This window comes from Coturnix japonica, chromosome Z, assembly GCF_001577835.2.
Source record: "Coturnix japonica isolate 7356 chromosome Z, Coturnix japonica 2.1, whole genome shotgun sequence".
Classification (NCBI taxonomy): domain Eukaryota; kingdom Metazoa; phylum Chordata; class Aves; order Galliformes; family Phasianidae; genus Coturnix; species Coturnix japonica.
Window position 1 is genome coordinate 23,450,234 of NC_029547.1, and position 27,881 is coordinate 23,478,114.

The following is a 27,881-nucleotide window of genomic DNA, read 5'->3' on the forward strand; positions in this document are numbered from 1 at the left end:
TGCTGGCCTGAGTGCACTTTTATTTCATGGCCAGCACTGCATGTAATGGTGAGTGCTGCTCACTGCCGTCTTAACTATCTCTTTTATCAGTCTCATCGGTAGCTCAGCCATAAATGAAGCGCCTTTGGATAGAAAATTAGCACTGTCAGGATTAATAATTACTAGCAGTTCAGGTGCCGCAGGCTCTGGCCACAGATTCAGGCTGCAAATAGTTCTAAAAATATGTGCTGTTAATGTAATATATTTTAAAGTGCCTTTTTTTGTTTGTTTCTTTCTTATAATAATAGCTTGGGAGGAGGAGGGGAGGGGGTTGATCAGGAATTCATAGCAATGTGATAACAGCTTTGCTTACAGAAATATTTGGTGTGGTTTAATCTCTAAAATGATTTAATGGCTCTGAGCGTTTCAGAAGAAATACTGGAAGTGATGTGGATGGGGATATCACCCAGACTGTGTCAGCTTTTCATGGAACGAGAGAAAAACATCATTGGTTCTCCGCTCCTACTGCAGTGTGCTCCACTGGGAAGAACACATTTCTAAGCATCCTGAATGTCCTCCTTGCTGTATTTTGGGATCAGTACTCATGGAAAAAAATCCTTGCTGTTCCCCACCCATGAGCTTCAGGCATCACGTCTGCAAAAACAAATGCATCTAGAAATAGATAGGTGAAGAGCAGAAGGAAGGTAGAGGGATAACAGAAGGAAATAGGAAGGGAGGACTGGGAGGAGACAGCACAGCACAGGGAAGGCTGCAAGGAGCTCGGAGAGTGCCACAGCGTGTGGCATAACTGCAAAGCACAGAGTGTAGGAATCCTCTGTGCACCAACCCATACTGAACGCCCAAGTAGCTATGCCAAAAACCAGAGTCTTGCAGAACTGGGACTGTTACCTTTCATAGCTGAAAAGGCTGTAGGGACAGCCTGTTCTGGCCAGCACAGATCAAGGCAACAGCTTCAATACACAGCTCCGAGCTGCTCAGCAGGTTTTGATGGAATCACAGAGCAATTCGGGCCGGGAGGGACGTTAAGGATCTCGCGGTTCCAGCCCCCTGCCACAGGCAGGGCCGCCCCCCACCAGCTCAGGCCACCCAGGGCCCATCCAGCTCGGCCTCGAGTGCCTCCAGGGATGGGGCACCACAGCTTCTCTGGGCAGCTGTGCCAGCGCCTCACCGCCCTGTGAGTAAAGACTTTCCCTCTAACATCTAATTTCCCTTCTTTTCGTTTAAAGCCGCCTCCTCCTCGCGCTATCACTGACGATCACAGTCATTTTCCTACTACGCTGCGCTTTCCTCGCAGCCCCGACGGCGATCCCGCTCCTCACACCCCATTGCCGGGCGAGCCCGGCTGTAGGACGGATCCTCCTTTCCGCCGGCTGATCCCATCCCGGCACGGCGCTGCCAGCCCCGCTCCGAGGCGGAGATCCCGAGGGGTGAAGCGGGGCCGGGGGCTGCCCGGGGGGCGGCGGCCGCGAGGCACCCGTGTGGGCAGCGCGCAGCCGCAGTGCGGCCGCCGGCGGGTACAAAGCGGCGGTCGGAGCGCTGGGTGCCGGCGGCGGGGCCGGGCGGCATTGCCCGCCCTCGCGGCGGGGCCCCCCGGGCGCGGAGCCCACAGGTGAGCGGTAGGAGGGGGCGAGCGGTGTTCCGTGCTCCACGCCTCGGGGCAGGGCCGGGGGGCGGGGCGGGCGTAGTTTAGCAGTGCCGCTCTGCGGGTCGCCGCGGTCCCGTCCGTGCGGGTTGGTGGGCAGCGGGACTCTGCTCGCTGCGTTCGTCCGGGTGATGCGCGGGGCTGCACCGTGCTGCTACATCGGGCACCTCCCCTTCTCTGCACGGTGCGTGCAGCAGCTCGGAGCTCTCCGCCGGTCGGAGCATCGCTTCTGCGGCGCTCGGCAAGCGGCGGAGCGGAGGGGGCCGCGTATCGGGGTGGGGAGGGGTGGTCGGCCCGTTGCGGGACCGGTCTGTGAATGCTGTGAAAGTAACGCGGTGGTTTTACTTTTCTCTTGGTGGAGGTGGGAGGTTTGGGGGCTTATGGACGTGCCTCAGCTTTGTCTGCTTTTGGCGGACCTGTTTTTGACCTGTTCAAACACGCGGTGTGTTTGAAAAGTGTCTTATCCTTTCTAGACCATCTATCCCTAGAGCTCCGTGACGATATGCTTAAAAACTTATTCAGGCATGATTGCAAGTCTCCCTTGCATACAGTAACTTGTCTTGTGACTTCTCCAGCCCTGGGCTTTGCATAAAACCAGGCGATGCTCAGCTTTCTTGTTAAGGTCAGCGGCAGCGTGCTTTTTGTTAAAGGCAGCTCTCAAACATTTAATTAACGCTGTAGCTCTTCTGGCAGTTCTGTGGCGTGGCTGACAAACTTGAATATTGTCTGGCCAAGAAAGGGGGCAGTGACAGTTTGCTAATTGCAAACATCAGGTCTGGTACTCCTCGATTTCCAGTGTTTTGCTGTGTGGGCTGGACCTGGTCCGGGGATGTGTGTTTGTTGTGAGCAAGGTAACATGAATTTCAGAAGGAATAAGCCCTGGATCAAGCACTGGGGCTGCAGAAGGAAGCTCTGACATGTTCAGGTATGTCTTTAGGCTGGAGTTGGGTTCCCAGGGGCATGCAGGTCAGTGAGCATGCCCTTGCCCTCCCAGGGAGAGTTTTCCCTTCCTATTGCCAGATATCCAACCAGAGGAAAGTACTAGCGTTAGGGTGGATGGCTTTCCAGTGGCAAACCCAGTACTGCCTTTAAATTGCTGATGATTTCTGTGGCTGATTTGTTGATGGCTTCTGTAGCTCTCCAGCCTAAAGAAAAGCTCCTCACTTACTAGTTCTTGAAGTTGCATGCACCAGCTTTTCTTTGACTTAATGTCTTACTTAAGAATTTCACTGGGGAACTAAAGGTGACAGTTGGTCCTTATATTGAAGACAGAGTGTGGGTCATGTGGGTGGCACTTCAGCAGGTTTCTCCATGATGCTTCCATGGGCAGGACTAGCAGTGGATGTATTTTTCCTGCCATAAATGGTTTCTCTGTGGGGTAAACCTCCTGCGTCACTTGCTTGTATTTTAGGTAGTTGTCACAGTCTTGTGTGCTCCTGGTATTGCCTGCAGGCTCAGTTTCTGTGGTGTCCTCTGCATCTAAATAATGGATGCTGACAGTGAAATAAAAACTTCTAAATGAGGCGTCTCTCTTGTAAATGACGCAAAGCTGTCAGAAATGGGCAGCCGGCTGTGCATTTAGTTACCAAAGCATTAGTTAATTGAGGACAGCTGCAAATTTTCTTGTGCTGTCAGCACCTATTGTAGTGGTAGGTCACGGAGAACAAGGCATTTTTCCCACTTGTTTAGCTAATGGAATTGGCTAATGGGGCATGGTGGGAGTTTCAGGCATCACTGATTGGGCTGTTTGGTCCATCTGAACTTGCCTGTCCGCCTTCAGGAAGGAAGAAGTGCAGAACACCCAGAGTGGCTTGAAGGCTCTGTGTGCACACATGTGTAGGTATGAATCTTGTCCAGGTTTTTGTGCATTGTGGCTGGATGGTGAGAGATAAGCTACAGGAGTTAATCTAATAACGTGCCTTGTAATAATGAGGAGTTCGGTTGGAATTGCAAAGTGGACCTCTTGCTGAAAGCTCTGATTCCCCTAACTTTCTGGAGATACAATGTGTACAGCTTATGAGTAATTTGAAATGACTTTTTTCAGGGTTTACCCAAGGCTTTTTTTACATTGTGTTCTGACTTAAAATCTTACGTATCTTTTGCAAGTAATGGGATCAGTTTGATCATAATTCTTGTCAAGACGAACTCAAAACGTGTTTGGGAAATGATTTATCTTAAACACCTTAAAAGTTTCTGGTTTTGAGGTTGAATAATTGGCAATGCTTTTAACAGACACTGAAGCACTCCATTTAAGCATCATGGAAGCCACTTTGTTCTGTCAGCTTTGATATTCCACCACCACCCTGTGCTGCTGTTACCGATGCTACGTACTGAGGTGCAGTAGCACGCGTGTGCATGTGTACTTGTACATATGCCTTGTCCCAGCTTGTAGAAGACCGTGGTCCAAAGAGAAGTAGTAGTACAAGTCAGGAATAGAATAATTAATTATTTTGCAATTCAGGTTTTATTCAGTTCACTCCTTGCAACTTTGTATTGTGAGTTATTGTCATTCCTATCACTGCCTCTGAATACTGCCCATGTATTTTGCTCTGGGAAGTCGTGTTAATAACAGTGGTGTTGATCCTGGAAGAGAAACCTGAGCATGTTCTTATTCATAGAGTATATTCTTATTCTTACTTATTTTGCAGAGATTGCCAAGGGTAGCAGAAAGATGTATATGGTGATAGTCATTTTTTTCCCATTAACTGTAGTTTTCCATGCCTAGGAAAACAGAAAATGACTTCTTGGGTGCTGTGGTGAATACTGGAAGTGCTTTCTGAGCTTCACCAGCGGTGTAAAGGCTTCCAAATTGATGCTCTTGCAGTCCATCCCCACTACCAGGCTGTCTCAGCCCCAAAGCTCCTGTATAAGCCCAGCATGTAATCTAGCTAAAGCATGAGTTAGAAGAAGGCACCCTGTTAGACTTAAAATGCCCCTGCAGGCTTGCCTTGTCAGCTTCTGTACTCAGAAATGTTTCTGATTCTTAATTAGAGTTGTACTGGGAAAGGACAGCTGACAATTAAACGAGTCATAAGCTTGTGTTTCAGACACCCCTTTCATTCTTCAGATGTGTGAGCAGATTGAGGACAGAGGTGTCAGACAGCAGCAGCTGAAGCTTCCTTGTGGTGAGCAGATCTGCTGGCTTGAATGGGGTCCATCTGCAACCCAAACGAGAACTTTCTTGTTTGACATGCATGATTCCTGTGGCACACGGTACCCTGCCCTAGACCCTGATATCTCACCTGAGAGGTAGTAACGTTTCCCAGAAACAGGTTTTCTTAAGAAATGTTCTGGTGTAGGTTGGGCTGTGGTTGGCTATATTGGGTCGCCCTTCCTGGCTGTAAGTGACTGAGCTCTGCTGGAGGCTGTGGGGTATCTCTTGTATTCTTTCTGAGCTGTAGTCTTCTATGTCTGGAGACCCATGCAACCATATGAAGCAGCAGTGATGCTGCTGCTGTGCTTTCTGCTGTCCTGTTATTGGTCTGCACCAACATGTCACAAGTGTGGGGGGGGAAGGGTGGCAGATGTTGGTTGTCCAGTGAGGCTCCAGCCCCAGTAAGGCTGCTTAGTGTTGGAGAGGTTTTGTACAGAGGCTTTGAGAAATATGCAGTGTTTAAACACACCAGGCTGATAAAGGCTAATCTGGCCCCTACCTTATGTCTCGTATAGGTCTGTAATTAGCCGACATGGTCTTATTGAGCATTAATTCCCAAGGCTTATGTGTTTGTTTTTTTTTCCCTGAAGACTCCAATTAGTATTTCTGTGTGTAGCTCTAGATAGTGCTGTTACTTGTCCAGTCCTTTTCAGCCTCACCAACCTTCATGGATACTTTGGGGTGATAATAACTTTGTTCCATGCATCTGTATGCAGACATACACAGGAGACCTGGACTGGGACCAGTTCAACCATCATCTTATCTTGTTATTTTTACTTCCTAATTGCATAGCTTGATCATACTTTGTCCTTGTGATAAGGACAAAGCTGTGTTTTATGTTTCATAGCTGTTCTTTATCTCAAACAATCTGTCAGCTTCTTCTGAATACTGCTTTCTCATTCTATTGAAAGCTGAAGGGCTTGGGTTTTTTTTGTTGTTGTTGTTTGTTTGAGCCTTTTTCATTATTTCTGTGTGTTTCCAATCCCTTTCCAGTTCTCTGCCTTAGTTCAGGGGAAGCATTGCTGAGGCTGGCTGAGATGGTTCTGTGCCCACTGATCTCCCAACACCTGCATGGTGCTGTGTTGGAATTAACAGGTATGGGGTGATGGTGCTGGGTTCCCCTGGAGCAGTGGACTCCTCGAAGCCAACATTACTCGTTCCAAGGTTCAGCCCATAAATGAAGGGCCTCTTAAGTGACAGGTAAGATCATTCTGCTCTGCTTGCGGGATATGGAAAGCATTGACCTCCCCTCATGTTCCATCCTTATCGTGCAGGCATGTGGAGGTGAAACAGCAAAGTTTAAAATAGTGACTTGTCAAATTATTATTATTAACGAAATTGGTTTTGCAGTGTAACGGCTGGGAGCTACCCCTGGAGTGAGGCAGTGTCAGATGTGTCTGAGGTGCATCAGCATGGCTCTGCGTGCTGGGACTTCTGTCAGAGATTGTATTCGCTTCAAGAGCTGTTAAATGAGGAAAGGAGGGGTTTCTTTCCAGAGCGTTTTTGGAACAGCTGCGTTAAATATCTCCAAGGACTGCAGACGAGTAAATTTTCTGCAAATGTTTCTCTTTTCATCCCTGTCTCAGCATATGGTAACGCAGAGGACCTCTGAGGGTTACTCCCAGCCAAGCCGGTTTGGACAGAAAGAGCGATGCATCGGGGCTTTTCGCAGCTCGTCAGTGCTCGGCTAAGAGCTTGCCAAGAGGTGTTCTGGCTGGAGGAAAAGGGGGAAAAACAGTGCATTCAGACTGTCGTCTCTTTTTGGCTTTTATTGTGGCTGTCCTTTGTTACTTTTTATATCCCGCGATGTTGATGTTGGACAAAAGTAAGGGGACTTAGACGGCGCATAATTACTGACAGAACAACTTGATGAATTTTGCTTCTGGTTTTCCATGCTTCCGACAGAAAACCTGGAACAATGAGGGTTGATGGGTCTCTTCTCTTTTACAGTTTGGCAAAGTCAATTGAAACCCGTGGAGCTTTCTTTGTATTTCTTTTCCCTTTTCTCAGCAGTGCTTTGCTATTGTGTGAGGTTCTACTCTTTCAGCTCCTTCTCCCGATCTCTGTTAGCAGCTGGGTGCATTACAGTGAGGCTCAGCCTGCTTCCCACGGTGGTCCTGGCTGCAGGAGTGCCGCACCAGAGCAGAGCCTTGCATTCATCCAGGTGGTGGTGCCCGAAGAGATGCAGCAAAATAGGTTCAGCTAAGCACCTCTCAGCATTTCTTCACGGTGGGAGCTGATGCTGGAATGATGCTCTGCTGTGTTTTCTGAAGAGCATGCTGTGGTGGATGGTGATTCATCCATTGGAATCTGACTTACAACTCCAGTTACCCACAAAAAGAAAAACAAGCTGTATCTGGTATTCTGTGGTAGATAGCTTCAACATGCTTTGTTGATGTTGCAGTTACCAAACCAGGGTGAAAACTGGGCTATTGATGCACTGCGACTTGTGCAGCTGAGTGTGTGTGTATACCTTCAGGCTCCTTCAGAATGTGCTGGCTGTGTTACTTGGCAAGCAGGGACAGGAGGCAGAGGGCACTTGGCAGGCTAGGCTTAGGTCTTTCATTCTGTCCAGTGCAAGAGAGCAGAAGTAAATGGCTCAGAATAGCAGGAGAAATCTTAAACAAGAGTGGGATGCTTCTCAGAACTGCATATGGATGTTAGAGGAAATCATTTCAAGGTGGGATGTAATGGTTGTGTTGAAGGATTCCTATAGCTCCTATGCTTTCTAGGTCCTTTCTACTTTTTGTACACCCCTTGACCTCTGTCTGTCACCATTGCCCTTTCTGATAGAGCTTGGCAACCAACAGTTGGCTTGATGAGTGAAGAGCAATCATCACTCAGCTCTGAAGCCACCTCACAGCAAAGATGTTAATAGAAATGTACATTTTAATCTGGATAAAATTATGTTCACAACCTTCTGTTTTCTACAAACCAAGAAGCAAAGAGTTCCCAAGTTGTCAGTCATTTCTTGTTTTAGCCCTTTAGCAACAGTTCTGTCATAGAACAAGTGTTTTTTGTTTGGTTTTTTTTTCTAAAAATGTTTCTAAAATGTTAATTTAACTTGGTAGAATGTTGAGGTTTTGAGTCAGTGTCTTGGCTTTTCTGATAGGCATCAAAAACAGTCTGTTTTTTCAGGTTTTCAGGATGGATTTCCATGAGTGGGATTAGAATTAACTTGCTTCATGGTGTGTGTGTATACATATGTATACATATGTTTTTTTTAAACCACACTTCATGCTTTTTCATTACACTGTTTGCAGTAAGACTGGAAAAGAAAAATGAAAATGTCTATGATTAACAGAAAGGAATCTCTTCTTGTGTTGCTTAAGTTCAATTTCTTGTCCTGACAGGGGGTATTGGGCTAATTCCTAAGTTTTTAACCTGTTTTTTATTTTTTAATGGCAAGCTTTTGACAAGTTAGTTAGTTAGTTAGTTAGTTTGTTTGTTTATTTATTTATTTATTTTTTAGATGAATGTAAGTTTTAGTCTGACCTGGGAGCTGGGGCTGGCTGTCTTCTCCACAGATGCATTCTGGTTGGCAGTCTGTTAGGATTCTCTTCCACGCCATGGTCACTTGGTGACCTTGCCAGGTCAGGTGAAGGCACAGGCAGGTATACCCTGGCAGTGAATCTTTGAAAGCAGGTGTTGCTGGAAGAGATGGAGGTGCAATTAGCTGCAGTTTAGTTTATCCTGTTCACATGGTTTAGCTGGGTTGACCAAGCTTGTGCACATTTCTTACTCTGTTCTAGTGTTGTGTTTTTTTTTTTTTTTTCCAATTGGACAAGGGCTCAGCTATGTGGAGTATGAGCTTTCCCAGTCTCTGTCTTGATCCCCTCTGATTTACTGTTCAGTCTTTATCTGCGTGCACTATTCCAGTTTCTCACCCAACACCGCTGCTGCTAGTGAACATGTCATGTTTTTAAGCAGTGTGTGAGATCAGTCACATCCACAGAAATACTCGTGGCTGCCAGGAGCCTTCTCAGCTGGGAAAAGTCAAGGCAAACAAGGCACACAAGCTGTCCTTTGTGCTGGCACACATGCCACGGCCGTCACGAGTTGCCGGGTGGGTGTGCTGCTGGGCTGGGGGGTACTGTGGGAATGATGTGGAGGTCACCTGCTATTTCATGAAAGAACAAGTGCCACTGTCATGCTGCGAGAGGTTGTTGGTTTTTGCCAGAGTAAATCTGGGAGTATGTCAGGTCTGTCCCTTATGACATTTCCTCCTGTCAGCCTGGGAGAGGAGGGATGGTGGGGTTGTGCTTGCGGAGCTGAACAGTAGGCTTGCTGGCTTCAGAATTGTTAGGTGTGTGCAATGACTGCTCCTGATGTTGATATGCCTTTGATGTCAGCAGCCAGCCAGATACTGGGGCACCTGCAGCCCGGTAGATAGCAGGGATGCAGTGTCCTACTACAGAGCTGAAACACACATGCACGGGCAGGGTAGGACGAGACGGCGCTGCTCCATCCCCGCGGGACCCAGCGAGCCCCGCAGCAGCCACAGCCGCCTCCTGGTGCCGTCGTTCCCCGATACCTGCCTGCCCTCGGCAGGCCCCCAGCCCGCGCTGCTCCGCATTGCTCGCATTCCTGCGTGCGGGCTCAGGGCGGCGGGGGCTGCGCTGCCGTGTGCGGGAGCCGTGGGAGGTGTCTGTCCTCCCCATGCCCATCGGAGCCCCCCGCCCGCATTGCTCGCATTCCTGGCTTCTTGCTCTCGGGAGGCTGACGGGGCTGCGCGGAGGAGCGATAGCAGTGCGCTTCTGGATGCGTCTTCGTGGAGGGGCGGTGATTTACAGCCCCTGTCGCCCCCCACCCCCCGGGGTTCAGCTTGGCGTTTTGGCACAGGCTCCAGTGTGGTTTCGTGTCTCCTTGGTGAGTGCAGGTCGGCGGCGTGGCAGGGGCACGTGGGGGTGAGCGGAGGGCAGGCCAGGGAGGAGGGCGGTGGGTTTGGGGGCACAGTGCGGCCCGAGCTGGGTACTGGCGTCTCGGTGACTGTTGTGCAGGGAGAAAGCTGCGCTGCAGTTTCACTGGAGGCCTTTTTTTTTTTTTTTTCTTCCCCTTTTTCCTCTAAGCAACTTGTTGATTTGCATCACAAAGCGGACCTGGGCTGTCTCCTTAGTGAGCTGCGGGGAAAAAAAGATCACTTCAACTACTAGAGTAGCTATGGGGTGACTTACGGTTTTCTTTATACCTACTGGTGCCTTTGTGAGCGGCTATTAATTGAGACGGTCAGTGCTGTATTAGTGAAACATCCAGTTACGGCCATTGCGGTGCAGCGCCTGTTGGACTTGCATCTGAGAAGAAGCAGGGCAGGGATGGAGGGTGTGCTGCTCTGCATGCCCCCACTTAGAAACACCAGCTGGTGTTCCTCGTGCCCAGCTCAAACAGCTGGAGGTGATGAGTGAAACGGGAATAGCAATTAATATATTTATGTATAGCTAGCAGAACGACAGTGCTGGCTCTTGCTATTTTCCATCATTTAACAGCCCTTTATATATACATATATATATTTTTGTAGTGCCATGGGAGTTGTGTTCCTATGCTGCATTGCGAAATTGTATTATTATGCTCCTCCTAAGCATATGGAAAGTGTTACGGTCACTGGGGGAACAGTTTCTTCCCTATGCAAGGTCTTCATTTGGACTTGTGCTTAAAGACAGGCTGAATGCATTCTGTCAAAAGCCAGAGAGGTTTTCGTTGCCAAAAACTGAGGTAAGACCCAAATAAAACTTAACATGTGATGAGTTATCTAATTCCTTTAAGAATTGTTGCCTCACAATGAGTTACTCACATAAAAGCAATCGCTAAACCATGTCTAGACTGCAGAGTCCTGGATTTGACTGAATCTAATTAAAGCGATAGTGGCTTGCAGGTGAGGAATTAAGTGCAGTACATCATCTTAGCTCCTGGCGGGGAGACTGGCCTTATCTAGGATGGGTTTGGACTTGCAAGCAGAGGTAAATTAAAGTCAGATAGCTGAAACAGTGCTTCCCCCACCTGCCTCACCTGCCACACAGTGAGAGGCATCTGCCTGCAGCAGAGTGACTGAGCAGCCCATGGAGATGCCATTTTCAGCACAGTGTCCTAAAAAAAAGTAATAATAATAAATCAATTTCCTGCTAACTCTGGGGAATTAGGAGGGTAATCCTGGAGTACCAACAGGATGTCTCTGCCTGTGCTGTGCTGATAATGGGGCAGCTGGAAGTACGTGATCCATCCCTAGGGTTAAGCACGTGGCTCATGCCAGCCAGCTGCCCTCCTAATTAAGCCTGAGTTCCTGACCCATCTGTGCCATCGCCTCATGGTGACCAGTTAAGCCATACTGATCAGCAGCTATTGGCTGAGAGGGATTAGGAGGGGCGGGATGCCCACACATCTGGTTCTGCTGCTCTGGTTGAACAGCTGATGTGGAACCTGCTGGGAGCTGCCTATGGCCATTTCCTTGCAGAGTAAAGCACAGTGCAGCTATTGGTAGCTTTACTGCATGGCCTTGAAGGTTTGCCCAGAAGTGTCTGAAACATCTCACAGCTCTGCTGTTGTCATGGCTTTGCTATTTCTCTCTCAGCTCTCTCAATCCATCCCATTTCCTGTAACTTATTTATCTAGCATGCTTTATTTGCTCCCCACCAAGTTGTGCTGCTTCTCCTCTTAATTTGACCCTGAGTGCTCACTCTGTTCAGGGACCTGGGAGAACATACAGAAGAAAGGGGACAACAAGAAGAGAAGAAGGGGTGCAGGGAGGAAAAGTAGAAGTGAAAGAGCTGACCCTGAGTGAACTCTGGTTCCTCTGTCAGGTGAAAGTAAAGTAAGGCTTTGTCTTGAGAAACTCCTCTTTGCATTTTCAGCCTGTCATCAGATTTCTGTTAGTCTTGAACTTTTGTCTCAAGGGGATATTGCTGAAGTAATGACTGGGCTGTGCTTTTCCCCTCATTGCAAGACAGGGGATGTGGGGACAGGGCAGACACAGGTGCCTCACTGTTGCTGCAGCAGCGGGCAACCATTGCAGCATCCCAGGCTAATTCAGTGCTACAAGATGTTCTGGTTTGGTTATGGAAAGAAAAACATACTGGGCTATTCTTGGTACCGGGTTTAGCTCTCAGCATTGCAGAGAAAATTTATGTGTATCTAATAAAAGAGACACGTGCTACTGCATGGCAACTTGCAGAGAGAAAACTTTTCCTAGAAAGGAATGTTGACCTGAATTTTGCCTTGTCTGTGTGCCTGAGAGTTTGCATTTGTTGTCATCCTGGGAACAGTGCGAACATAGACTAGTAAGGGCAGTGGGGTGGGAATGGGGGGGGAAAAAGCCATGCGGCTGCCAGGAATCACAACCTGTCAATGTTTTACATGTCACAGGTGCTTCCATCAGTTCTCCCCTCTCAGCAGTGTGAGCTGTCCCATTTGTGCGGGGCTCTGTCCACCTTAGTATGCTGCACTCTGGTGTTTTCTTAGGTGTGCATACTGATTTATGGCTTTTTGAGCTGACCTTTGGAGTTCCTTTCATTAGCACGTTAATTGAGAGCTGATTCCTACTGGGCTGCTAACATTCCAGGAGAAGAGTAGTCACAGTTTGCTTTACATTCCTGTAGGAATTATGGTGTTGTGGGGGGTTTTTTTGTTTGTTTTTTACTGTGGGAAAGAAAAGCTGTTGTGCTTGGTGGCTCAGCTGGGACTGAAGTCAGATGAGGTGAGTGGTGGTACTGTCAGCACTGGTGCTGTAGCTGAAGCTATTGGAAGAGAAGGCTCCTAGTTATCATGAGAAAAGGACAGTAGTCATCTTGTTAAGCTGGGATGCTGACTTCTCTCTGGTAGGAGGTCCTTATTATCTCCATCTGTTTCCTTGGCTTAAAAGTCCTAGCCCATGACTCTTAAAAGTTTATTTCTGCCTGTGTGGAGACTGGCCCTTCTTGCTGCTGCCTTGTAGATCATCTGCAGTGGGCTTCACGCTTCTGCTGTTTGCCTTGTGACTGAATGTTGGGCTGAGCAGGAGGCTACAGGGCTGGAGAGTGCCATCAGCCCATGCTCTGCATGGGGAAAAGAGGAGTAGGCTGCACAGTGCATGCTACCTATGTATGTATCTGTGCTTCCCAATGCTTGAAGTGTGGCTGTGAGGCAGCCATTTCCAGCTTCCTTTTCTGTATGCCTTTTCTTCAAGTTCTGAATCTGCCCTTTCCCAGTCTGCGTGCTTCTAGCTCCTCATGCTGGCTTGGTGATCCTTCTGTGCACAGGGACTGTATGAGACTTGCACTGCAAGAGAGCCCCGAGAGACTTGTGGAGCAGTGTCAGTCCTTGGTCTAGCTGTAGTCAGTTCATAACTGCAGGCAGGGGTTTATTAAGGTTGTTCCTTTGTGCTATGAGCCTTCAAGACTCCATGCAGTGAGACCTAGGCTGGTGGCAGGTTATACTGTGCATCTGAGAGCTATTCAGCCACCAGAACTAGCCCTAAGGAGAAGCTAGGAGAGCAACAGGTCTGTCACCAGGATAAATTTGGGGAGACGAGAAAGTTAATAAATATCAAGGGCATCTCAAGGATTCCTTTTGTCATACTCTGTTTGGTGTGCTGTGTTTAATTTCATCCAAGATTGTAGAATCAGATTCTTACAGCCTGCTGATAAAATGCTTCAGTTAAATGAGGGTGAAGGCTGGGAGAAACTACTTAGTTTTGTGGACTGTTTCTTTCAACACCCTCAATTAATAGTGTTTTTAATTAAGAGTTCATCATACCAGAACTATGTAGCAAGCTATGCCTCTAATCTGCTTCCCCTCAAGCTGCATTTTTTTTTGTAATTGCCAAGTTTCGTACACACCAGTAGAAACAGAGGAAAATACAAATATATCTGTACTGGGAGAATTTCTGAGGGAGGATGTTGAAAGCAGCGTCAGGTTTCTTTCATTTTCTTGGGTTAGTTGTGGGTAGCTATGAATGCTCCCTTTTAGGTGGGATAAAAGGAGAGGGCTATTAAACTGTGATTCTGCCTTTGCTTTTCCCATCTGGTGTCTCAGATCTTTGTTCATCTTTGTACTTGTTTCTCTCAGCTCAGGCCCAAAGGTCCTAGAAGGGTCACTGCACTAGGAGCTCTGTCAGTGCCTAAGCATCCTCTGGAGAGTGAAAACAAAGACAAACAATCTCCCCTTCACCCCCTGCTTGTAACATCCAGCAGTGTGTGCTGCATTTTGGTTATGTCAGAATGCCTTGCAGCAGCTGTCGGTGAGTTTTGGTGGGCTCCCCTTCTGTCAGCTTTTAGCATGATGCTCCTTCTGAAGAAGGAACTCACTGTGAATGCAAATGGCCGTTTGCTCCCCTCCCACCACCTCAGTCTTCTTCCTCTGGCAGTGCTGCCTTAGTGCCAGCTCCCCGCCCAGCCGTGACAGCCGGTTGATGTCCAAGGTCCTTTGTGCTGTTTCAGCTCGTGTCAGGAAATGATTTGTCAGAGGATCAAAGCGCTGGTGGCCTGAATTAACTTTTTTATTTTTTTTGCCAAATCACAGGCTTGACGCTGATGTGGTATGGTACTTACAGGGGCTGCCAGCGCTGCTGATAAGGAGTGATTTCTGACTTCCCCACAAGTTGCAGTGATGCTGGCATGGCTGATCTCACCTGTGGAGTCTCTGGGTATGGAAGGCTGGTGCTGTGGGGTCTGCAGAGTAGAGGCAGTAAGATTGCTGGTAACTGGTGGCTCTGAGCTCTGAAGTGGTTTTTGTATATTGTGTCTGAGCACAAAGCTGTAAGAAAGGAGTGGTGTCAGGATGCCCCAAGATAGGAGCAGGGAGCTGGTACTGAGCCGTTAATCAGTAACAAAGTGAGTCATCCTGCAACAGCTTGTGATGCCAAGCAATGATGTATGCTATATTAAAGAAAAGAATGTGTTTATCCTGAGTGGAGAAGGACTCGCCCTTGATCTTACCGTCAAAAAATAAAAGGTGATTTATGACATCTGTTGTTCTTGAGAAGGAACAAGTTTTATCAGGGAAGAAAGGCCTTCACCTTTACACCTTCTCTTCTGTTCTGTCCCTTGCTTCAGACAGTGAAATATCTGAAGAATGTCAGTGAAATAGCAGGGCAGCAAAATGCTCAGTAATCATTGTGGGGGTGCAGCTGCATAACCTTTTTCTCTCCTGGACTGCCTCCCAGCCACCAGCAGTAGTGCAGCCTGTCTTCAAGTTCTTCTGGCTGTTCTGGCCATCCTCTTCCAGGCTGCCTGCACAGAGAGGGGCTTGTGAGCAGCTGGTCCGCCAAGAGGCGCTTGTCTATGGGAACTGATTATACTACAGCTAAGCATCCTCAGTAGATGGTCTCAGCTTAAAAAAAAAAAAAAAAAAAGGTGCATATTTACACTAATAAATAATCCCTTCACTTGCCCAGAGCAAAATCTGGTGTGATTAAGAGAACATCTGTTCCTGACACTTCCATTCTTCTTCTTAATAGCACACCTGAGGTTGAACTGCAGGTGTCTTCAGATTCATAGTAAAACATTCTTGCTTCTCTGATTTCATTGAAGCTGGTGTTTGGCGGTAAGGCCAGAAACTGCCGTCCTTTTCTCAGGGAAAGAATGCATCTGAGACTGCCTGGGTGGGAGGGAAGAAAAGCTGTCTGAGGAGGGGGACAAAAGGAGAGAAAGCTGATGTGAGAAAACACAGCTGGCCAGGCTGCACATCTGCTGCATGCCCAGTGTGATTCCATGTAGCAAAGCCCTTTGCATTGTGATTGTTTGTCCAGCTGTCCTGCTGACTGCTTTGACCCAAGCAGTGTGAAGAGGGGGATCTCTGTTCTCTGCTTTGGGCTAAACAGGTAGAAAAAGGAAAATCGTGCTGAGAGTGCTTGAGCAACCAGAAAAGGATGATGGGACTAGAGCTGCTCTGAGTCTGTAGGTTGGCCTGCCTCATCTGACGTCCTAGAACAAATTTGGACAATTGTGTGCTTCACTGTGTCCTGTCCAAAGGGAGGGACAGCAGTCACAAATAGATTGAGAACTGTGAATGTTGTTTGGATTTCAGTGTGTATTCTTGCAGGTGGATTTGTTCCTCAGTTTCAGGTGCTGCTGGCCCTTAGGCAGTATATGCCTGGTGACAGCCAGGAGTTAGCTCCTGCTGATGGGGCTTTTCCTGTTGGAGTTGTGCTTGCAGAGCAGCTGTGCTGGGCAAGCAGGCTGCTGCCAGCTGCATTTGGCTTGGGATCCTCTGTGCTACTACGGGCTGAAAGCTTTGTGGGGCCTGCTGGTGTTCTTCCATTATTTCTACTCATCTCTTGTCCTACTGCTATTTCCAGAGACTTTGCAGGCTCTTGTTAATTGAGCACCTATGACTACAGAGCCATCTCTCCCTTGCTTCTGGCTGCATTAGCTGCCTGTGTCTTGCAGTGGCATGCACCTATGGTCAGCGTTTGGGTTATGCCCTTGACAGCAAGGCCTTTCTCCCTCCTGCAACCTGTCTAGAGGCTGCTTATTTCAGGGAAACCTGTTCATCTAAGAGATAATGCAAGGGCTCTTCCTCACGTAGTTATCCTCTTAAAAACCATCTCTGTTGTGCTGACTGACCACCTAATCAAGATGTCTGTGACAGAGATGAGTTCTCTGAAGATTAACCTTCTTTAACGCAGCCAAGTGATGCTGATTCCCACCTCTGCAGATGATGGGAATGATTGTTGTGAAATGTTTGTGTCCTCTGATGCTGTTCTTTAGAATAAGTCAAGTCTCTTAACTTGTGGAGTTATCAAGTGCTTGTTCCCAGATCGGCACAGTCTGCAACCAGAAGCTTTGCACTTTGCATCGCTGGGGTGAGGAGGAATTAATTAGCCTTCTTGCTAGCGGGTGTCCTCTTTCACGCTTCTCAAGTTGCAAAGAGTAAGAATGAGGAGAAAAAGCCTCATCTGATAATCTCTTTTCATGGCCTGATGTTAGCCACCCTGAGGCTATTTATACCAAGCAGGCTGATTGTGATTCAGTCTAAATTTTCACCTGCTGTACTCCTGGGGCCCAGGGCTTTTGCAGAGCACAGGAGTGGCAGTCACACCCTGACTTCTCTGCTTTCCCTAGCACAGTCCCTGTGGGTCAGTGCTGGGGAATGGCATGACCACCTCAGTATCAAGGGCAAGAAGTGGCATTACTGCTGCCAAGCTTCAATTTAGTTTGCTTATGGGAACATCCCCTGGCTTGGTCCCCCTGGAAACTTGTTGGTCCTTTTGTTACTGAAGGCTTAGGTTGATAGTTCAGATGTATGTGTTTTGCTACAATGCTGATATAAGCTGCCCCTCTTGACCCCTGAGGTTTCTGTGGAAGGTCACAATGGAGAGGCCTGAATTCCTGTGTTAATCACATCACAGCGGGCTATCCAGGATGGTTTTCCCAAAAGATTAACTGAAGGATACTGCATTGCTTTGAAACATGATCGCATAGCATCTAGCTCTTGAGGACAGTTTCTTTCATGTTTAATCTATGCATTGGTTTCATGTATTTTTTTAAACCACATACATATTACTCATTGCAGTAGAACGTGAATGATGGCTTGTCATGTTAGCTAGCTGTTTGATACTGCTTTCTGTTGCCAGCAGGTTCAGTGCTCTCCTGTTCAGCAGCACTGCAGAGAAAGCTCACTTCCTTCGCTCTGTAGAAGGTATGTTCTGAGGTAATCAAAGTGCATCTGTGAAGCAGTTGCAGTAACATACAGCTTCTCTGCAGGTTTGAAAGTGTAAAGAATCACCCCTAGCCAGTGGGCAGTAGCTATGATTCTGCAGGCGCTGTAGCAGATGAGGCTGAAGGTGCTGATGTTGCTGTTCTAGGACTTTGGGATGCTCTTTCAGGGAGGGCTGTAAGCCTTGCCCTGCTTATAGCTTGGCTTATGCAGCAAGTAGCTCTTGGATTAAATTCTGGTGTGCTGTGAGCTGTGGTGTCAAAGTATCTGCTGCCTTTTGAGCAACTTGCTCATTAATTATGGACCCTGGTATACACAGCAGAGGCGTTCAGAGCTGCAGTTGTTGCATGCATACATACACTGTGGCTTTCAGAGCTTACAAAAACCTCTGTGGAGTTGTAAAGCAGGATGACTTCAACACTCTCTTAGGTTCTGCATGCTCAGCATGCTTCCAAACAGCGAAAGTACCTCTAGGGAGATGTACATAGGTGGTTCTTGCTGCTGCTTTCCCCAGAGCAGTCATCTGTACCCTTCTCTTACTAATGATATAAGACTCTTTCTTCCTCTTAGAAGTGAAGCACAGATAAGGACGTTTGGAAGAGTTTGTTTTTGCACCTGAGTCCACCCTCCCCCTTTTCTCCCTAAGCCCTGGTGTATGTATAGACAGGCTGTAGATTACAGCATTGTTGGATGGGCGCCCTCTATAATACTGTTTTCTTTCTGTCAGGGAGTGGTTTATGAAACAGTGTCTTGAAGACACATACTGCAGGGCTAAGGGGGAGGTGCTCACATTTTTAGTGGGTACTCCAGATGTTTATGTAATGTGCCTAAGCTTGCAGTGGAATATGAAATATTTGTGTAAGGCCCCCAGGTCTGTCCATGGCTAAGCTATTGGCCTGGCTTTGTGAATAACACAGGAGAAGGAGTGTGACTGACAGGCCCAAGTTACTTCTATGCTCAAACTACTCCTTTCTGGCAGGATGTCTTGAAGAAGCTGTTATCAAACCACTTCTAAATTGGAATCTTAAAACTACAGTATTGACTTTCCCTTCTCTAGTATTTACTTGAAAAGCAAATATTGAAAAAGGCTGTTGAAATTCCAGTTGGTAGTGGCAATGAAATGATTCCAACCAGGGCTTCTTATAAGTTTGGGCCTTTGCTCTGTAGGGATTTCTGTGCTGTAGATGCTAATTGTTTCTTTTGGCCACAAACCATGGTATGGCTCAGTCAGTTTGAACAGATATCTTAGGTGAGGCTTAGGAAGGCTGCTCAGACCTCCTTTAACTTAATAAGTCATAAGAAGGAAGGTGAGAAATCACAAAACAAAGCTCCCTTTAGTTTTCAGAAGTCTGTTTAAAAATGGAGTGTGTATGGTTTAATCTCTGAACAAACCACTCTTTTCAAAAGCAAGGTGGGGGGGGGGGGGGGGGGGCAGGAATTCTCAGCTTAAGATAGTTAGACAATCTTGCATTTTCAGGTACATGTGAAATTAGCTTTTTTTTTTTATAGTTTTTACTCTATGTGATCACTGTGACTACTCATGTTCCTTGACAGCTATGCTTGCCCTGCATACAGGGGAAACAGGGAAACTGTATTGTATCCAGACTTGACTTTGAGAGGCAGCTCAGTATGTGCACTGCTGTGACCTTCAAAAACTTTGGAAGTCTACAAACAAAAAAGGAAGAAAGAGTTAGGCTGTTTGAAATACAAACAAATCGTTCTGGAGTAATTCATTTCTCCCTGCTGAATTGGTGCTCCACGAGGACATATTGCACACAGAGTGAGAGGAATTAGCTGAAGCACTGTGTGTCCCACACTTGTATTTCATTCCCAGTACGGGCTGAATTAAGAACACAGACTCCTCGGTGGGTGAGTGAGCTGCTCAGATCATCAAGATGTGGATGTTATGTTAACAGAGGTGAACTGTGATCATGGCAGCTGTAAGGGTTGCTGCATAACTGTTGTCCAGTAGCATGGCAAAGCATTGAGTTGGAGGAGCAGGAACACTTAATGTGGTAGGAGAACTCTGTGGTCAAACGTGTGCACAGTTTTCCTCTGTCAGTGGGAGCATGTTCTCCCTGTCAAGGAAAAAATGTGTTGTGCCCTGTGAGATACCTGTAGAAATTGGGAAAGCGTGCATTTCTCTGGGCTCTGACCGCAGCTACTGGTTTGCAGCACTCAGCCTTCTGGCTCTGCCACCCAAAACTCAAAAGCAAATGATGCTTTCCTAGAAGGGAGAGGAAGGCTGCCTGCACATGAGGAAGAGGCAAAGGGGTGTGGGAGAGATGGCACCCTGCAGGAAGGGGTGGATGGCTGGGGACAGGATGGGCGGTGTCCTGGCAGGCGGCCCTGCTGGCCCTGTACCAATGCCCGTGGTCACTGAGGAACAAAGCAGCGGGATGAACTGCCTCTGGGCTGGGGAGCTGCAGAGCCCCGCTCCGTGCCGGAGGTGCAGGCGTTGTAACAGGCACGTTGCGACGTCCAAGTAAACTGCTGCTCTAAAAACTTTTGTTCTCTCAGGGCCTTGTGAAAAAGCGTCCTGATTGATGGTTTGGACATCATCTACGCCTGGAGTGTCAGTGTGACTATTCCTATCTGATCACGGATGAAAGAATGTGTAGCAAATATGCAGCGTAATTATGCATGTTTCTAATGTTTCAGCTTGTATAATACCGCCCACCTTCCCGGAGAGGTCAAGTTACTGTTTTCAGGCGTTGCAGTGCAATGATGTGCCCCGTGCTGGAGGGAAATGGTGGACTGACGGCACTGTGAGTTGAGTCATTTTTCTTTTCTTGCGAAGTAGTGAGAATTGACGTGTTTTGTGTTGCTGAGTAGGTTTTTAAGTGTTGCAATCTAACAGCTCGCCTACCTACGCCTAAATGCGGATATGCTTGTGGCTTGTGTATGAATGGCTGTGTGTTATCAATGGGAAGTACTGCGAACTGTGTGTGTCCGTGTGTGTGAGAAACACTTCCACAGTGCTCTGTGGGGACCAGAGTGTGCGCAGCCCCGTGCAGAGCAGCCTGTGGGGCAGGAGCTGGTGCACAGCCATCGCGGTGTGTTACTTTCCATCCGAAGCACCCTTGCACGGTAAGCAGCACTGCAAAACTCTGTGCTGCCTCATCTCTTCCCCTGCCCTCTCCCTCCCCCGGCTCTGCTGGCTGCAGTGAAAGTACAGCTTTCTAGGGAGAATGGGTTGGGGCTGCCTTGCTGCGTCACCTCTGTGTTGTGTGGTGTGTGTGTGTGCATAGAGAGGGTTTCTGCAGCTTTGCATTACTCCTCTTGGCTGCTCCAGGGAAGTCTGTTTTAAAATCGGTTTGTGAACGTGTTCCCTTCCTCTTCCTATCTAGTTCAAGAGGTTGGGTAGTGTTAGACTACAGCCCCCAGTGCCTGGAGCTGGCAAATCCAGTGTGTGGTGGTATTGTTGTGGTAGTCTCCTTATTTTATTTTATGAAAAGTACAGGAGTATTGAGATTTGTGCTGAACTTATTTTTGAACAGTTTCTGATCTGTGCATTGCTGAGCATGCCAGACATGCTAACAGTTTCAATAAGAGCATCCAGACCAATGCTTTATGTCTTCCTATTGCTGTTCTTTGTAACTTCTGTTAGATCTAAGACTTAGCTAATTGCTCTCATGTTTAATTTCTTAGGGATGCACTCAAATGTCTTGTCGAAATATCAGTTTTCCCTTGAAATGCAATTGGAGAAAACTTTTTTTAAGAGCTAGTGGTGGAACTTTGGAGAATCTGTTTATTCCTTCAAAGGCTGTGCATTTGTTTGCTTACTGCTTCTGGTCACCAAGTACGTAAGAATGCCTTTTTTCTTTGTCTACAACCCATTATTGGGAAACTCAGCTTATCTATAATGTGATATATGCAGTTGTTAGTCTGGATTATTTATCATTATTTTCATTGTTGATCATTTTCTCCAAGGATGATAAATGCAGAATGAGTTTGGCCTTAGTTTTTCTTACTCGTGTCAGACTCAGAACGTCTCATGACACAGCTGTCTTATTTCTTTTATTTCCTTTAGCACAAGAAAAGCTGCCTTGCCATGGCAGGAGCCCTCAGTGATGTATATTTGTTCATACTTCTGCACATTAGTTACTGTGCAGCTCAGGGGGTTCATTAACTCTTCGCTTTAGGCTGGAAATATGGCATACTCATATCTGGGTTTGGTGTGAGATGTTTTGTTGAGATGCAAGAGGAGTCTGCATGTATGGGTGCTGAGGGATTTTTCCAAAAAGTGTTTGATTTGAGACCATTCTACAGTGGCCCTTCTAGAAACCCCATCTGTTAGTGATATGGTGAAACATTTATTCCTAAGGAGATGGCAGTAAGATCTGTTGGAAAAATCCCACAAGTACCTGGGGAAACCAAGTATGAAAGAAGAGTGACTTGGCTGAGGTTTACTTCAATGCCAGAGGGAGATATTAGTCCTGTTGTCTCTTCCTGCCAGCTTGAAGCCCCAGTAGGTTGCCAGACCCAAGGCAAAGATTCTGCCTTGGGGGCTGGATGTGGAGATGCATGCAAGAGACATGGATTCTCTACTGTACAGGTTCTTGGAATGGTTAATGCACATTAACTGCTTTATGTATGTTTTGTTTTTAGCTGCAGCTGTGTTACACCTATGAATATGCCCACTGATACCTGGCAGCTGGGCAGTGTTCTCATTTCCCCCATGAATGGGGAAACAGCAGAAAGGCAGTTTTTACATAGGCTTATTTGTGTTGCTTGAAGTCCCCCAGTTAACAGTTTTGGGGCCCATTGTGTTTATAAGAGCTTCAGCTGTTATTTCTAGAGATAATGGAAATTAGCTTGTCGTTATGACTGTTAAGATTGCTTACTGAAGCATCTTTATACTTGCAAACTGACAGAGTCCTTCCCCCTCCTTTCCTCTTTGACCAGCTCTGATGGGACCAGGGGTTATGCAGGTGGGCTGCAAAACCTCTGTTGTTAGGAGCAGCCTGTCTCCCTGCACCTGTGTCCCACCTGCATGTAGTAATTGACCAAACAAGATAATGCTTTATAGCCCCTTTCAGTTTAATTCTCCTCCCAGTTCTTTTTCACTTACAGACAAAAGGATGACCTTCGCACCCTTTCCTAATCTCTGGTTTCCTCAAGGAAGCAAAACCATGTTTGTTAAGTACTTCCTCACTTGCCAGAGGAGTTTCATGATATGGTAATACAGTAAAGTAAAGGATATAACTAGATAAGGGGTGGGAAAAAAAAAAAAAAAAAGGATGTAACCAGTGTATAGTTGCTTAGGACATATTAAGTGAAGATAATTTGCCATCTTAGTTTAATTTATGTCTTGAACCACTTCTGGGCAACTTGTTTCAGTTGTTTCACCCCTGCTTCCCTCCGATCCTGGTCTAATGACTAAACTGGCTTTGTAAAATCCATCTTGCTGTAGAGCCACAGAAGATATTACATTTCTAAATCTGGGCCATCTGACTTTTGTGAAGTCATCTGAGCAAAGAACAAAGAATTCAGTCCCCCTGCAGCAATAGGGGGTGGAGTGGAGGGGTGAAAAGGGGAAAAACATCTGTATGTTGACTTCCCTCTCCCTCTCAAGTGAGGGGAACAGTTTATGAATGACCTGGGTTGAAAAGAACCTCAAAGATCCTCTAGTTCAGTCCCACTGCCATGGGCAGGGTCACCAGCCACTAGACCAGGTTGCCCAGGGCCACATCCAGACTGGCCTTGAATGCCTCCAAGGATGGAGCATCCACAGCCTCCTTGGGCAACCTGTTCACAAAACCTTCAGGCTTTGGAAGGCCACAATTAAATCTCTCTGCACCCTTCACTTTTCCAAGCTAAACAAAGCCCAGTTGCCTCAACCTTTCCTCATGGAAGAGGTGCTCCAACCCTCTGATCTTAGTGGCCCTCCTCTGGACTTGCTCCAAGAACTCCATGTATGTCCTGTGGTGGGAGTCCCAGGACTGTGCGCAGTATTCCAGATGGGGCCACATTAGGGGGAATAGAGGGGGACAGTCACCTCCCTCTCCCTGCTGGCCACCCCTTTTTTAATGCAGCCCAGAGCACAGTTGGGCTTCTGGGCTGCAAGCGCTCACTGTTGTCTCATGTCCAGCTTCTCATCCACCAGGATCCCCAAGTCCTTTTCCATGGGGCTGATCTCATGTTCTTCCCCCAGTTTGGATGAATACCTGGGATTGCCCCAGACCAAGTACAACACCTTGCACTTGGCCTCATTGAACCTCATTAGGTTCATGTGGGCCCACTTCTCCGGATTGTCCGGGTGCTTCTAAACAGCAACTTCCCTGCAAATGAGGTAGAAAAAGGCAGTAGGTGAGCTCTAAGTAATGTCAGTGCTTTCTGTGATGGCAGCCTCATTTGTTAGTGAGTGGATACGTGTTATGAGTCTTTCCAGAAGTTATCTTTTCTCTGGTTAAAGCTCAAATTTCTGTTTACCAGATGAAAATCTCCCCTAGAGAACTAGTTTTGTCTCAGAGCTGCTTTTCTTGTTAAGAGAAGATCACACTACAGAAAATCCAAGATAAATTCTGCTTTTTTACCTGGGGAAGGTGCTTGCAGCAGGACATGATCTGGTCCGAGGATTGGGTGAGCAGCAAGTCAACCTGATCTTAAATGTCAGCTACTGATAATAAGTCTCAGCACATCTATGCACGTGGGTTGTACTACTTAATCTGGACCTGTTTTGTTGGTTGGAGACCAGCAAAGACCAAACACTTTACCAAAGTGTTACTGTGTATCATCTGCAAATTTTCAGCCTTTGGATAAAAGAGCCCAAACCCTAGATCTTTCCAAAGAGGCAGCTTTTCTGTTGTCTCTGTCATACATGTACATTAAATGCATGTGGAGAGAAAACTGACCCTTTTAAAGTGTGATGATGTAGCCAAAGCTGTTTTTTTGACATTAGCTGATACACTTTGCGTGCATGTGTGAGTACTGCTACTCTAATACATACTTATCAAATGTTATTTGATTTCTAGTAAACTAACGATTGTTGTTTTCCAACAATGATTTTTCCAGTCATGTAGGACTGGTACTTGACAGTGCTAGATCTGCTGGTTTTGGATGCTTGTCCTGTCTGATAAAAGCAAAGAGCTCAAAAGTTTGATGTGTCTCATGTGGTTTTGTGCAGTAGGAGAGCGGGGCACTTTTTGAGACTAACAGTTGTCCCTGTGCTTTTGCTTGTTCAAACCGATCACTTTCTTCACTTTCTCTGTGTATCTTGAAGGTTTCAGTTAGATACAGTGCAAACCAAGGACCAAGGTGAAGCTGTCCTTTCAGGCACTGCGACCTCTACCTGTGCAAACTAATTGAAATGTGAGAAGCCAGTCCTGCCCGCCAGGTTCTAGCTCGCATATCCCATTTACCAGCAATATGAGTCCTGTTTCTAAAGTAACTCATGCATAAATTCATGCCTTTGCAGAAAGTGTGCTTAGTTTGAGAGAGGCCATCCTTCCAGTCCTAGACTTAGTATCGGCCAGGAAAAGTCTGGTTTTAGCTGTGGATTGAGGAGTGAGATATGGGTCAATGGCTGTTCAGACGCTGAAACTGCTTGTGTTCAGATGAGCAGTAAAACACGTTTCTGACTTTGTGCCACAGTAAATGACCTTTGTATATCCATTCTGCGCTACTGGGCTGGCTATGTTCTGTTGCGGGTTGTATTATGTGCTGGATGTTCCTCTTTCCTCTTGCTTTCTGGTTGTTCAGAAACCAGTTCCTATTGGAACAAGTGCTTCAAGCTGCTACCAAGCATGTTATTCCTTATGGTATGTTTTAACAAGTCACAAAAAGTTCAAAGTCCATTTGCAGTATGTGAAGAGCTGATCTCTGTTCCAACCGGAGGCATCAGTTATAGCAGATAAGGTGGTTTTGGCTTTAGCCCAAGACTTGTTTTATCACCATAATGTTAAAAGGAAAGCTGTGGAGTTTGGCAACACTAGGTTTTTTAATGCAGTAACAACTACAGTGGCTCCTTTATCTGCTATTTGGAACATACTAGCTTGTGAACACTTACACAAGCACGTACGAACATACCTCCTTGTTCTTGAGATGAGGAACTGAATAGTCGTGGAGTGAATGGCTGTAGCTGAAGGACTGGCATACTGTTACCACTGTTACAGCTGGCCTCTGAGGACTGCCCTGAAACTTCAGTGCTGAGGCCAAGAAGTCTGTCCATAAATACACCCTCTTGTGGCCTTCCTCCTCATAGCCCAACTTCTTCCATGATATAGACCAATTATTTTTCTATTTGGCAAGAATTAATGTAATGTATAGCTTGGTGTTGCCTACTATGGATTTTTTTGAGACCTTTGTGGCATCTTCTGAGAGGAAATGCCCTTCAGTGGGGGCTCATCCTTGGTGTGAGACTCCTCTTTTATGTGTATGACAGTGCCTGGAGGTGTGTTTGATCAAATAGCATGATATGTTGACAAGGGGAGATACCCAAGGCATCAGTGTAGTCATGTTATTATGGCAGCCTTCCCAGATTAATTGGTGTCTCCAAGATTAATTAGCTTAGTGATTTGTGCCATGCAGATGAAGACCTTACTTATCTCCTTATTAGGAGGTCTTATGCCAGTGAAGTATACCAAAATTGAATGTTGCTTTTAGATACGTGGTAGCTTTCTGTCCAACAATACCACATAAATTCAATAGGAGACAGTGTCTTTACCTTGGGAAATGCCACCTTCAAATATAAACTGATTATATAAACTGATTTCAAAATGTTTATTCTCAATCAAGAGTGTGATTACCCGTTCCATGCTATGCAGTGCATCTTTAATTAACTTAGAGTATCTGACACAATATCTAAGGCATATCTCAATGTGTTATCCAGGTGTGTCTGCAGTTGAGGGGGCTGGTGTTATTCTAGACCATCCTACATTCCTCTTCAGGTAGGAGAATCTGGAGGTCTGCTGGAGGGAGGTGCATGTGGGCAGAGGTGTTGAACAATATTAAAATGGAAAAGAGAAGATTGAGCACGTGTGTTACCAACCTGCGGAGAACTTGTCAAGCTGTGAAATACACAGATGTTCTGAGAAGAGTTGTCTGTGCAAGTTTGCAGAATCTGTTAGCTTTGTTTAATTGTGAAGTATTCTCAAGGGTAGAGCTTCCTGTAAAGATGACAACTTTATCAGCAGACTTGCTCCTCTTGGCATACGTAATATCTCTGCTTAATTGTTTTTCTTTGTCAGTTCTCATTTCTGCTTTTCTTTGCCTCTACTTAGCACTCAGTTGTGCTAATCAGTTAAGTCAGTTCTCTTCCTGGGGTTGCATTTAAATTGCCATCTGCAAGGCACTTTAGAAGAACAATTACTTTTTGATACAGGAGACATAAATCTATTCTATACAGATTCAAATCATGTTTGCAGTGCTGCACATATATTTTTAAATCTCCATTGTGTCAGAATGCTTTTCTAATGTTTCATGTTTTGATTAACACCTGTTAGGTGTGGTTTATTCTGTCCTTAAGGGAAAATGGGTGTGCAGCACATTTTTTGTTTTGGTGGGGTTTGGATGTGTAGAAGTCAAATGATTGCATTTGTTGTGATTGTTTGGGCTAAAAGGCAAAACCGAAGCACTTTTTTTCCCCCCATCTGGCATGAAAGATGAGATAAGATTTATCACATATTTAGTCCTGAAGGATTCCTGATTCTCTTTCTCAGTCTGCATCTCTGGGAGGTGTGATTCTCAAGGTTGTCACTTGTTCATCTTGAAGCTGGAGCCATGTCCTAGTCCTGGCTTTTATTGCCACGTAGTTTTGCTGTCAAACTGATCTGCTCCAGATGTTGGCATAAAAACCTGCTTCATCTGGAATTACACAGACTACCTGGTACAGATTGACCTGATATAGATATGATGGCTGTGGGAGGACAGCCAAAGAGAAAATATTTTGAGGCAAAACTGACGCATGAGTAATATGTGAACAATCTCAACATCATGTTGTGGGCACATAACACTCTGGGCATGGTAACAGATATTTGAGAGACAGTTTTTTTGAAACATCAGGCTGGATGTGTAACTGTGATTGAATGTCTTGAAGATGAAGGCTGAAATCTCAAGGTATCAAACTGAGGCTCTTATAGGACTCTGTGATATTGTTTTTGTTTTCTACAAAACTGATAGAAAACCGTAGATTTCATTGGGTTGGAAGGGACCCTAAAGACCATATAGTTCCTGCCCTCTGCCTTGGACAGGGACACCTTCCACTAGAGCAAGTAGGTCGTGGCTCCATCCAGCCTATCCTCAAGCACTTCAGCCTCTCATGCAGGAGACAGGCTTTGTACAAATCCAGGTGGATAATTCCAGTTGCTCTTCCTCTATCAACTCTCCACCAATGCTGCAACTCTGTTGTGGGAGGCCACGAAACTGCAAGTGTTATTTGTCCATGGTGAAGTCATGTTGGCGGTCACAGATTGCTTCTTTGTTCTGTGCAGAGCCAGGAGAATCTGCTCCATTACCTTT

At 46.4% G+C, this 27,881-nt stretch overlaps 1 protein-coding gene across 3 annotated transcripts in view; it reads left to right on the forward strand.

Moving 5' to 3' along the window:
- The first annotated feature begins 1,575 nt into the window (after nt 1-1,575).
- The window catches only part of KANK1 (KN motif and ankyrin repeat domains 1), a 106,741-nt gene continuing 80,435 nt past the window's right edge, over nt 1,576-27,881 (forward strand). Inside the window, exon 1 of one of the 3 annotated variants that reach the window (XM_015848884.2) lies at nt 1,576-1,609. The gene's annotated coding sequence lies outside the window, so the exon portion shown is untranslated. Of the gene's footprint in view, nt 1,610-20,051; nt 20,189-27,881 lie in introns of those variants that run through there. The other 2 variants (XM_015848883.2, XM_015848885.2) reach the window with 2 other exon arrangements.